This window comes from Carcharhinus amblyrhynchos, chromosome 26 (assembly GCF_965287045.1).
Source record: "Carcharhinus amblyrhynchos chromosome 26, sCarAmb.v2.hapA, whole genome shotgun sequence".
NCBI classification, from domain to species: Eukaryota; Metazoa; Chordata; class Chondrichthyes; order Carcharhiniformes; family Carcharhinidae; genus Carcharhinus; species Carcharhinus amblyrhynchos.
In genome coordinates, this window is record NC_137349.1 from 18,146,064 (window position 1) to 18,157,004 (window position 10,941).

The window sequence follows — 10,941 nt, forward strand, 5'->3', positions numbered from 1 at the left end:
GAATCATAGAATCCTTACAATGTAAAAGGAGGCCATTCGGCCCATTTGTCTGCACCAACCACAATCCCACCCAGGCCTCACTCCAATAACTCCACATATTTACCCTGTCAATCCCCCTGACAGTAGGGTCAATTTAGCATGGCCACTCCCCCATTCCGCGCATCTTTGGACTGTTGGTGGAAACTGGAGCACCCAGAGGAAGCCCATGGAGACACAGGGAGGAGATACAAGCTCAGCACAGACAGAATTGACCCTAGGCTGGAATTAAACCTGGGTCCCTGGCACTGTGAGGCAGCAATGCTAACCATTGTGACACTATGCCACTCTTGGCTGGATGTGGCAATTGATACAGGGAAAGATTTAGTTGCCACTGTTAGCAGTGGCTGAGAAGTGACTGTCCCTGAGAGTGATCACCTTAAGAAAGAATTTTAGCTTCTGCACCAATATGTCGGGATTAGCACTGATGCTGGAGAAACAAAGTTATGTAAATATTTCACTATTGGTATAGTCTTCATTAACAAACCTAAACACTAAATATGAATTGTGTTTATGAATTAAGATCTGCCTGTCATGTTACACTCCTCTCCTATTGGCTCCTTTTCCTAAATTACGTCATGGATTTATTTCAATGTTATTATTTTCAACTCACCCTGAGCTCTAACTTTCATCTTTAAATAATTTTCTTTCTCCTCTCTTTGGGTTTGAACTGTCTTGTAAATAGGATGACCTTCAAACATAATTTAAAACTAAAATGTCTAAATGTGAACTCTGTTCTGAAGAAGGATCGTGTTGGATTCACACCATTAACTGTGTTTTCTGTCTCTCCAGATGCTGCCTGATCTGATCTTTTTCCAGCACTTCCTGTTTTTATTAAACTGGCTGTATTCACGTCGAACGAGAAGAACCAGTTTGGCAAACAAATCCATCGAAAGCCCTCAGAGATGGATGATGTCCTGACAAGCTCACTTATCCATGGTACAGTAAGGGTTGAGAAAAGCTGGCAAATTAGGAGAAAATTACCAATGAAGTATTATTTTACATTAGGCCACCCCTTGGGATATTTTTCCACTTTTGAGACACTAGATGACCGTGAATGGTTATTATCCCGTGTTCCTAATTCCATTAATTTACAACACAGTATAAAGTAATTTTGATATTGTAAATAGGGAAGATTGATTTTCACTTGTCGATGAATGTGTGATAAAATAAGGTCTAGATTTAAGGACAGCACCAAAGGGAAAGGTGAGAAACATAGAAAACAGAAGCAGGAGGAGGCCGTTCGGCCCCTCAAGCCTGCTCCACCATTCATTTTGATCATAGCTGATCATCAAATTCAATATCCTGATCCTGCCTTCCTATATCCCTTGATTCCTTTAGCTCCAAGGGCTAATTTCTTCTTAAGATCACACAATGTTTTGGCCTTAACTACTTCCTGTAGTGGTCAGTTCCATGGATTCACTACTGTCTGGAAGAAGAAATTTTCTCCTCACCTCAGTCCTGAGTTAGGAGAACTCACTTTTATTCAGAGTGTTGATAGTCCATCCAATGCTGGAATACTTTAAAAATTTCAGAAACAGCGGTGGAAGCAGAATCCATGATAGCTTTAAAGATGGAGGCAGCAACCTTTTGAAAAAGAAAATTTTGCAAAAAGGTTTGAGGAAAGGGCAAATAGAATGACACTAAATGAATCATCCCTTATGATAGCCAGCATGGGTGCAGTGGGCTGAATGGCCTCTTCAGTGCTGCAAAGCCCTGTGATTCTAGGAGAGTCATACTGGAATATTGCACTGCTCTGTGGGAAGCGACAAAGTGAAAACATCTTCATGTTTTCCTGTGGTTTAGGGAGATTCAGTGCCCAGAGGACTAAAAGGAAAAGACAAAAACACTGTCTATAAATGAACATGTATATCTTACAGTAAACAACATCCCTGAATCCAGACTGGACTCAAACGCCAAAAGCTGGCAAATCCAGTCTCAGAAAATTAATAGCTTTGTTGGGAAATTTACTTAGTGCAAACCCTGCTATGGCCTCACAGGATTTGCCCACAACAGCTGACAGATGGTAAAGACATTTACTAATCTATAGAGGGAAGAGTGGGTAAAAGTTCACTGTTTGTACTGCTCACTGTGATTACAGCAGGGAGATAATGACAGTATTTCTGTGGCTGCTGATTGCTCAGCCCATCTGCCAGTTATAATACAGGTAGCAGACGTCAGGGCAATTTGACTACGGAATCCAAATTCAGTTCCAATTAATGTGATTCCAATTAAGTTCTCCGTGCCCTACAGTCCATCCCCTCCAATCATTCACAACGTACATTGGGAATAATCTGATGGGGGTGGGTGGGAATGGGATGGAATCCTTTTGTTAGGACAGACAGGATTTAAAGAAACAGTAAACATGTTGTAAGCTGCGTCTAAGAAGCATGGAAAATACACGCACTGAAGAAGCATGCACTGAGTTTTATCCTAATCACTGCAAGCGATGAAGGATAAAGCTTTAATCAACAGCCTTGTGGCGACGCAGATCTGATCTAACAGTTTTCTGTGCACTGCCATTTAACAACGTTTGTTGGTCTAATCAGCAGAGGCAAAGAAAAACAATTTCAATGTGTTTGATTTCACGTTGGGAGAACATGTTCAGTTTACTTGACCTCCTTTATCACTACTGCAGAGAGCGGATAGAAGGACAAGGTTATATGGTTCTCCATGTCTCTTGTCTGAAAGCAGAGTGTAGCCAACTGCATCCTGGCCAGTGTTTCTCTGCTGCCTGTACTCTCAGTTTAAACAAAACTTGGCTCCAGGAACAAATGACACCACACTAACTTCCAACTGTGCATCTACCATTCTAGAGTCATAGAGGTTGTCCATGCCACCTAGTTTTTACCACTGAACTATTCCCAATTGCCCGCATTTGGCCCATATCCTCTATACCTGTCATTAGAATGGCAGTACTGGTTTTAAACTGCTTTAAAGTGGATAGGGGATTGTGATCAGTGGCAATAAGTGGGGAACAGGTGTGGGGCTGGAGTTAGAAAAGGCAGGGATAGGGCACAAAAGGTTAGGAGGGGAATGAGGGTTGTAATTGGGAACGCAGGGAGGGGAGTGGGGACTGTAATCGGCAAGGGCAGGGAGGGGAATGGGCGCTGTAATCGGTAAGGGCAAGGAGGGGAATGGGGGCTGTAATCGGTAAGGACATGGAGGAGAATGGGGGTTGTAATCAGTAATGCAGGAAGGGAATGGAGTCTGTAATTGGTAAGGACAGGATGGGGAATGGGGGCTGTAATCAGTAATGCAGGGAGAGGAAGGGGGACTGTATTCAGTAACACAGAGAGTGGGGGCTGTAATCGGTAATGCAGAGAGCGGTGCGGGGCTGTGATCGATAACATAGGGAGAGGTGTGGGGCTGTAATCAGTAATGCAGGGAGGAGTATAGGGCTGTAATCGTTAACGCAGAAAGGCGTGCGGGGCTGTAATCAGTAAGGCAGGGAGGAGATTGGGGCTGTTACCAGAAAGATTATGAGTTTAAGGTGTGGATATGGGATGGATTAGAGCGAGTGGGCATGAATCTCAGGCTACTTTACCAACTCCGTAGAGGTGCCCTCTCTCTTAATCGGAAAGACAGCATCCTGCTTCTTTCACAGTGGAGATCTTCCTATTGGCCCATCGGCTTTGAGAGTCCATCACCTGTCTTAACTGGACAACATGCTGGACCTCTAGCCATTAGCCAGCCCATTTGTGAAATATTGCTGCCCATCTGCCTCCCTCACAGTGCAGGCTTCTGGTCCCCGAATGTGTGTCAATGTAAAACTTCTGCTTTGCTCTCAGACTAAAAGGCCAACTCATTTTTAAAATGTGCCTTTACATCTGTCTTCATTTATCTAGTGCCCGACAGATGAGCTCTGGACTGTGATCCTCGCTGATCTAAGACATCCATCCCATTCTCATCCTGCACCTGGTGGGGCACTAAGGCAGTCTTTTGCCTGTTTCCAAAGCTGGTATTTCCTGATGTGGAGATACTGGCGTTGAACTGGGGTAGGCACAGTAAGGAGTCTCACAATACCAGGTTAAAGTCCAATAGGTTTATTTGGCAGCACGAGCTTTTGGAGTACTGTTCCTTCATCAGGTGAGTGCCTGGTAATTCCTGGAACAGGATGCTATTCTTTCGCCAGAGCTTATAGCTTAAGGGGCACCACTTTGCATCAAGTGTGGCTGACCAGGAGCCTCATTGGCTCTTAAGTAGGTGTGTTTTAATGTATCTTACAGGTTGACACACTCAACCTGTTTAGCCGCGTTATGAACGAACCCTCTTTGGCCATCAAATCCTGTGATGGGACTCAAACTTGGAGCTTCCAGCTCAGACATGACTCCTCAATTGAAATATAGGTTTCCATGTCACCTATGGGTGACACTGTGGCACAGTGGTTAGCACTACTGCCTCACCAGCGCCAGGGACCCAGGTTCAGTTCCTGGCTTGGGTCACTCTCTGTGTGGAATCTGCACATTCTTCCCATGTCTGCACGAGTTTCCTCCGGATGCTCCGGTTTCCCCCCACAGTCAAGCTAGTTAGGCACATTGGCCATGCTAAATTCTCCTTCGGTGTACCTAAACAGACAGCGGAGTGTGATGGCTGGGGGATTTTCACAATACCTTCATTGCAGTGTTAATGTCAGCCTACTTGTGACTAATAAATAAACTTACTGAAAATAGGCCCAACAGTCAATTAGCAATGGGGCTGATTCAAGGCACAGAAATCAATCAATCTACAATGACAAATTATCAGATTTTGATCATTCAAAGACTGGCCATTGGGAAGGAGAGAAGCGTGGTTGGGTACCATATCAGATCTGATATCCAATTGTGCTGTTGGTGAAAATTCATTGAAAACTTTGCTAAGTGAAGCCTGTACTTCATGGAAAGAGATGCAGAAAAGAGAATCAAAATTGTGTTTAATAAGCAGACTTTCGACTGTGTGGTTTGCACTCTGGAAACTCCAGACACAATGTACAAATAGAATAAGCTGCTAGAGGAGGTGGTAGAGGCGGGTACAATTACAACATTTAAAAGACATTTGGACAGGTACATGGATAGGAAAGGTCTAGAGGGATATGAGCCAAATGCAGGGAGATGGGACTAGTTCAGTTTAGGAAACGTGGTCGGCATGGACAAGTTGGGCTGAAGGGCCTGTTTCCATGCTGTATGTCTCTTTGGGGCAGCACAGTGGTTAGCACTACTGCCTCACAGCTCCAGGGACCCGGGTTCAATTCCAGCCGGGAGTCACTGTCTGTGCGGAGCTTCCACATTCTCCCTGTGTCTGCATGGGTTTCCTCCTACAGTCCGAAGATGTGCAGGTTAGGTTGATTGGCCATGCTAAATTGACCCTAGTGTCAGGATTAGCAGAGTAAATGTGTGGGGTTATGGGAATAAGGCTTGGGTGGGATTGTTGCCGATGCAGAATTGGTGGGCCGAATGGCCTCCTTCTGCACTATGGGGATTCAATGACTCTATGGCTGGAATTTTACAATTCCGCCCACCACGGGAATTGGAGCGGGTGAGGGGTGGAGCATGGAAAGGTCCATTGACCTCGAGTGGGATTTTAGTTTCAGGGCAAGCGAGGCCGTAAAATCCCACCCACCAACTGTAAGAGAGTGAGGAGAGAGTTAGGAGAAATTTAACAGATTTTTACTGGAGCACAGAATGCTTCATCAAAGGAAATAGTTAGAATCATAGAATCATAAAATCCCAACAGTACAAAAGGAGGCCATTTGGCCCACCAAGTCTGTACCAACCACGTCCCACCCAGCCCCTATTCCTGTAACCCCACACATTTATCCTGCTTATCTCCCTGACTCTAGGGGGAATTTAGCATGGCCAATCCACCTAACCTGCAAATCTTTGGAGTGTGGGAGGAAACCAGAGTACCTGGAGGAAACCCACACAGACACGGGGAGAATGTGCAAACTTCACACAGACAGTGACCCATGGCCGGAATCGAGGCTGGGTCCCTGGTGCTGAAAGGCAGTAGTGCTAACCACTGTGCCACCGCGCTGTCCCAGAGTTGAGGCAGAGATTACCTCATCTTTTAGGGGAAAGGGGAGATTGCAAGCAAAGGAGTTCTGTACTGTCATTTCCAAAACTTTGTCAGTACCCAAAAGTCAAACTGTCCAACAGATCCAACAGAACGGAACATCCTCATGGAGTCTTCACCAACACCTCACTGCCAGTTTAAACAGGCTAACCACAGTCTGGTTCACATTTACTTTACAAGATCATGTTCAGCTCACCACAGGATGGTCCACCCAGGTCACAATCCCAGCTGCGTTTGTTCATGCACCAGGCAGTATTAAGTTACTAAACTCGGCAGTTATTGGAGGCTGAATGAAAAGAGGAAATTTTTACAGTGAAGTGCTAATCTCCTGTTTCACAGAAGTGGCGACTTTCCCAGAATTGCACAATTTCACTCTGGACTAGGATTGCAAACATGTTTGCTGCCAGAGTTATAGATTATGTACAGCTGTGAAGCAGTCCAGATAACTGCAGTCTGGCCTGGATATAAGTGAGCAGCACAGTGTGAAGGCTGTTGATTCACACCTCACCCTGAAACTAGGACAACAGCACTCACAATTTGAAAGTTCATAGAATCATTAAATCCCTGCATGGAGGGCCATTCGCCCCATTGAGTCTGCAGCAATCACAATCCCGCCCAGGCCTTATTCCTCTGCCTCTAGGGACAATTTAGCATGGCCAATCAACCTAACCCGCACATTTTTGGACTGTAGGAGAAAACCCATGCAAACATGGGGAGAATGTGCAGATTCCACACAGACAGTGACCCAAGCTAGAATCAAACCTAGGTCCCTGGTGCTGTGAAGTAGCAGTGCTAACCACTGTGCCAACCCATAGCTGGTGAAGCTGATGAAAAGAGGATATCTCAGCCAGCCCAGACCATCATATTTTCACCACTCTACAATTTATCTTCATCTCCTAATGTTATCCTTTCTTTATCCTGAAATGATCCCCATTTTATAAAGAGCCAACCACATTGCTGTGGCTCTAGAGACACATGTAGGCCAGACTGGATAAGGATGGCAGATTTCCTTCCCTAAAGGACATTTGTGAACCAAATAGGTACTTACAAGAATCAACAATGGTTGCAGAGAAATGCTGGAAAATCTCAGGTCTGATCGCATCTGTGTAGGGAGAATAGAACCAACATTTCAGGTCTGGATGACCCCTTGTCAAAGCGAAGGGTCATCTGGACTCGAAACATTGGCTCTACTTGGCCTCTTTCAGTACCATAGGGATCCTATGATTCTCGTTGAAGGCTGTTGTACCAGGGGCCATAATCTAAAAATTAGGGCCAAGCCATTCAGGAGAGATGTTAAAAAATACTTTTACACGCAGAGCATGGTGGAGATTTGGAGCTCTCTTCCTCTAACGGCAGTGGATGCTGGTTCAATTGTTAGGTTTAAGTCTGAGATAGAAGCATTTTTATTGAGCAGGTATATCAAAGGACATAGGCCTCAGGCAGCTACGTGGAGTTAGGCCACTGATCAGCCACAATCTTATTGAATGGCAAAGCTGGCTGAATGGCCTACTCCTGTGCCTATTTCCTATAAAATAACAACACAATGGGCCACAGGGCCTTTTTGTGCTGTGCAAACCTATAAGTTTTGTCGCTGACAATCAGATTGGCTGGCAGCTCCCAAGGATGGAAATTTCTTCCAGTGAGGGGGCAGAAGTCTAACTCTCAATCAGGTTAGCTTGTCTCCCATTCTCTATAATGGGGACAGTCTTGTCCTAGTGTGTTTTCTTCCAGCTGCAGAGGGGGTGGGGAGAGGGGGGTGGGGGGGAAGTGTGTGCAATGTCACCATCCCATGCCGTCTGCCCTGTGAAAATGACTTTATTGGTGTAAAATGCTTTGGGACTCCCTGAGGTTATGAAGGGCATGATTTAAATGTCCTTTCTTTATTACAGATTGGACAATATTTAAAAAGCAAACTCTTCTAACATGCACTCAGGAAAGTCTAATCATAAGCCATTTTCCAACCTCAACAACCAAAAAAGGTAACCACAGAAGTTTGAAAATATCTCTAAGCTCATCAAGCACAAAGAACAAATTTCAATCATTTGGAAGCTAAAATGTGATTAAGACTCCAACCGTGAGATAAACCCACAAGAGTTCGGACCCAGGAGTTTTTTTTTTCATTCGGGGGAGGTGGGTGTCGCTGGCTGGGTCAGCATTTGCTGCTCACCCCTGATTGCCCTTGAACTGAATGGTTTGCTAGGCCATTTCAGAGGGCAGTTAAGTATCAGCCACATTGCTGTGGCTCTGGAGTCACATGCAGGCCAGACCAGGTAAGGACAGCAGATTTCCTTCCCTAAAGGACATGAGTGAACCAGACGGGTTTTTACAACAATCAATTATTTATTATTATTTATTTGTGTCACAAGGCTTTCATTAATACTGCAATGAAATTACTGTGAAAATCCCCTAGTCATCACACTCCAGCACTTCGGGGGAGAAATTAGCACCTAATCAGCATGTCTTTTGGACTGTGGGAGGAAACCGGAGCACCCGGAGGAAACCCACACAGATGCGAGGAAAATGTGCAGACTCCGCACAGACAGTGACCCAAGTTGGGAATTGAACCCCGGTCCCTGGTGCTATGAGGCAGTAATACTAACCACTGTGCCACCATGCCGATAATAGCAGGTCATCATTAGACTTTTGATACCAGATTTTTCTTTATTGAATTTGAACATCTGCCGTGGTGGAATTTGAACCCAAGTCCCCAAAGCATTACTCTAGGTCTCTGGATTACTAATCCAGTGACAATACTACAACACCACCGCCTCCCCAGTGAATACCATTCCCTCCTCCTTCTGACTGGGAACCTAGCTGAGTTTAATTTTCATTTTGTATTTAGCAACTTGTCCATCCAAGGCTGGTGAATGATGTCTGCAAGTGATGATCTTCCCGAGATAAATTCCAATCATTACTGAAGGGAAAACAAAACCAAATGAGAAATTGCTGGAAAATCTCAGCAGGTCTGGCAGTATCTGTAAGGAGAGAAAAGAGCTGACATTTCAAGTCAAGACGACCCTTTGTTAAAGCTAAAAGGCATAGAAAACGGGAGATATTTATACTGCAGGGCAAGGGAATGAAAGATGAGTCATAGCCACAGAAACCAGTGGTAAATGATAAAGGGATAAGGGTTAAAATGCCACAAAATCTGATTATTTATGGAGGAAAGAAGCAGGCTTCTAAAGAAAAAATTCAGACTATAACATCAAGCCCTCCTTGAGTGCCAAACCAAGTCCTAGCCACCACTTCCAACAGAAGCTTCAACTGAGGGGTTGCGGGAGGTAAGATGGAAAATCGGCCACCAGAGGATTATAATATGCACCACTGTTTAGAACAAGATCCTTCCCAACTTTTTATTTGCATCTATGCCCGTTCTACAATCTGAAGAGAGCGATTAAATGAATCACAGAATTGTCACTGTGTGGAAGGAGGCCATTCGGCCCATTGTGTCTTAACCTGCTCTCCAAATGAGCATTATGGCTTAGTGGCATTCTGTTGCCTTTTTCCCTACCCCTGCACATTGTTTCTATTCAAATAATCATCTGATGCCCTCTTAAATGCCTCGATGGAACCTGTCTCCACCACACTTCCAGGCGATGTATTCCACATCCAAACTGTTCACTGTGTGAAAACACTTCTTCTCACATCAAATTTGCTTCTTTCACAAATCACTTTAAATCTTGTGCCCTCTTATTCTTGATCCTTTTATGAATGGGTACGGTCTCTTCCTATCTACTCTGTCCGCCCCACCCCCTCATGATTTAGAACATTTCTATTAAATCTCCTCTTAGCCTTCTTCTCTCCAAGGAAAACAGTCCCAACCTCTCCAGTCTCTCCTCACAACTGAAGTTTCTCGTCCCTGGAACCATTGTAAACTCTTTTTCCAATGCATTCATATTCTTCCTCTAGTGTGGCATCCAGAAATGTGCATAATATTCCAGTTGAAGTCTTGTATGAGTTCAGCATAACTTCCTTGCTCTTGTACTTTATTAACTGCTCTCTCCACCTGTCCTGCCACCTTCTGTGATCGCTGCACATATGAACCCAGGTCCCTCAGCTCCTGCACCCCTTTTAGGATTTTACCCCTTATTTTATATTGGCTCTTCTGTTATCTTGTTCTTCCTACCAAAATGCATCATCTCGCACTTCTCTGCATCGATCTTCATCTGCCACCTCTCTGCCCACTCCACCAACTTGCCTATGTCCTTCTGAAGCTCTACACTGTCCTCCTCACAGTTCACAATACTAACAAAGGAAGGATGCAATGCAACCTTCTCTTCAGAGAAAGATCACAATGAGTTGAATGAAGGAAAATGAGATGTCACATTAGTTTTAGAAAAAGAAAGAATATGACTAAATAATAATAAATAATAAATACAGCAGCATGAGTGTTTTCTCTTGTGCAGTACAACTTTCCATTTAAAGATTCTGCAATCACAGCAACTGACTGAGGTATTTCTCCAGGGACATCTGATGGGTGGATGAGGAATTACAATGTACACACCACGCTTTAAATAAACCCAAAAGATCCATCCCAATGAGAGAAAAACATGGAACATTCTAAGGTTCAAAGTTCCAGGACATGGTAGCCGAAGGCTCCTGAAAAAAAAAGGTTGTTTATTAATCAATTAAAAAACAAAACAGAATTAAAACTCAGTGAAGAGGCTAGAGAGACGGCACAGTGGTTAGCACTGTTGCCTCACAGTACCAAGGACCTGAGTTCGATTCTGGCCTTGGGTGACTGTCTGTGTGGAGTTTACACATTCTTCCTGTGTCTGCGGGGGTTTCTTCCGGGTGCTCTGGTTTCCTCCCGCAGTCCAAAGATGTGCGGATTAGGTTGATTGGCCATGCTAA

At 44.5% G+C, this 10,941-nt stretch overlaps 1 long non-coding RNA gene across 1 annotated transcript in view; it reads left to right on the forward strand.

Annotated features, from left to right (window-relative positions):
• LOC145358802 (uncharacterized) overlaps window positions 1-969 on the forward strand; it is a 201,514-nt gene extending 200,545 nt beyond the window's left edge. Inside the window, exon 4 of the long non-coding RNA XR_013889507.1 lies at window positions 829-969. This is a non-coding gene — a long non-coding RNA (uncharacterized LOC145358802). The remainder of the gene's footprint in view (window positions 1-828) is intronic.
• The last annotated feature ends 9,972 nt before the right edge of the window (window positions 970-10,941 follow it).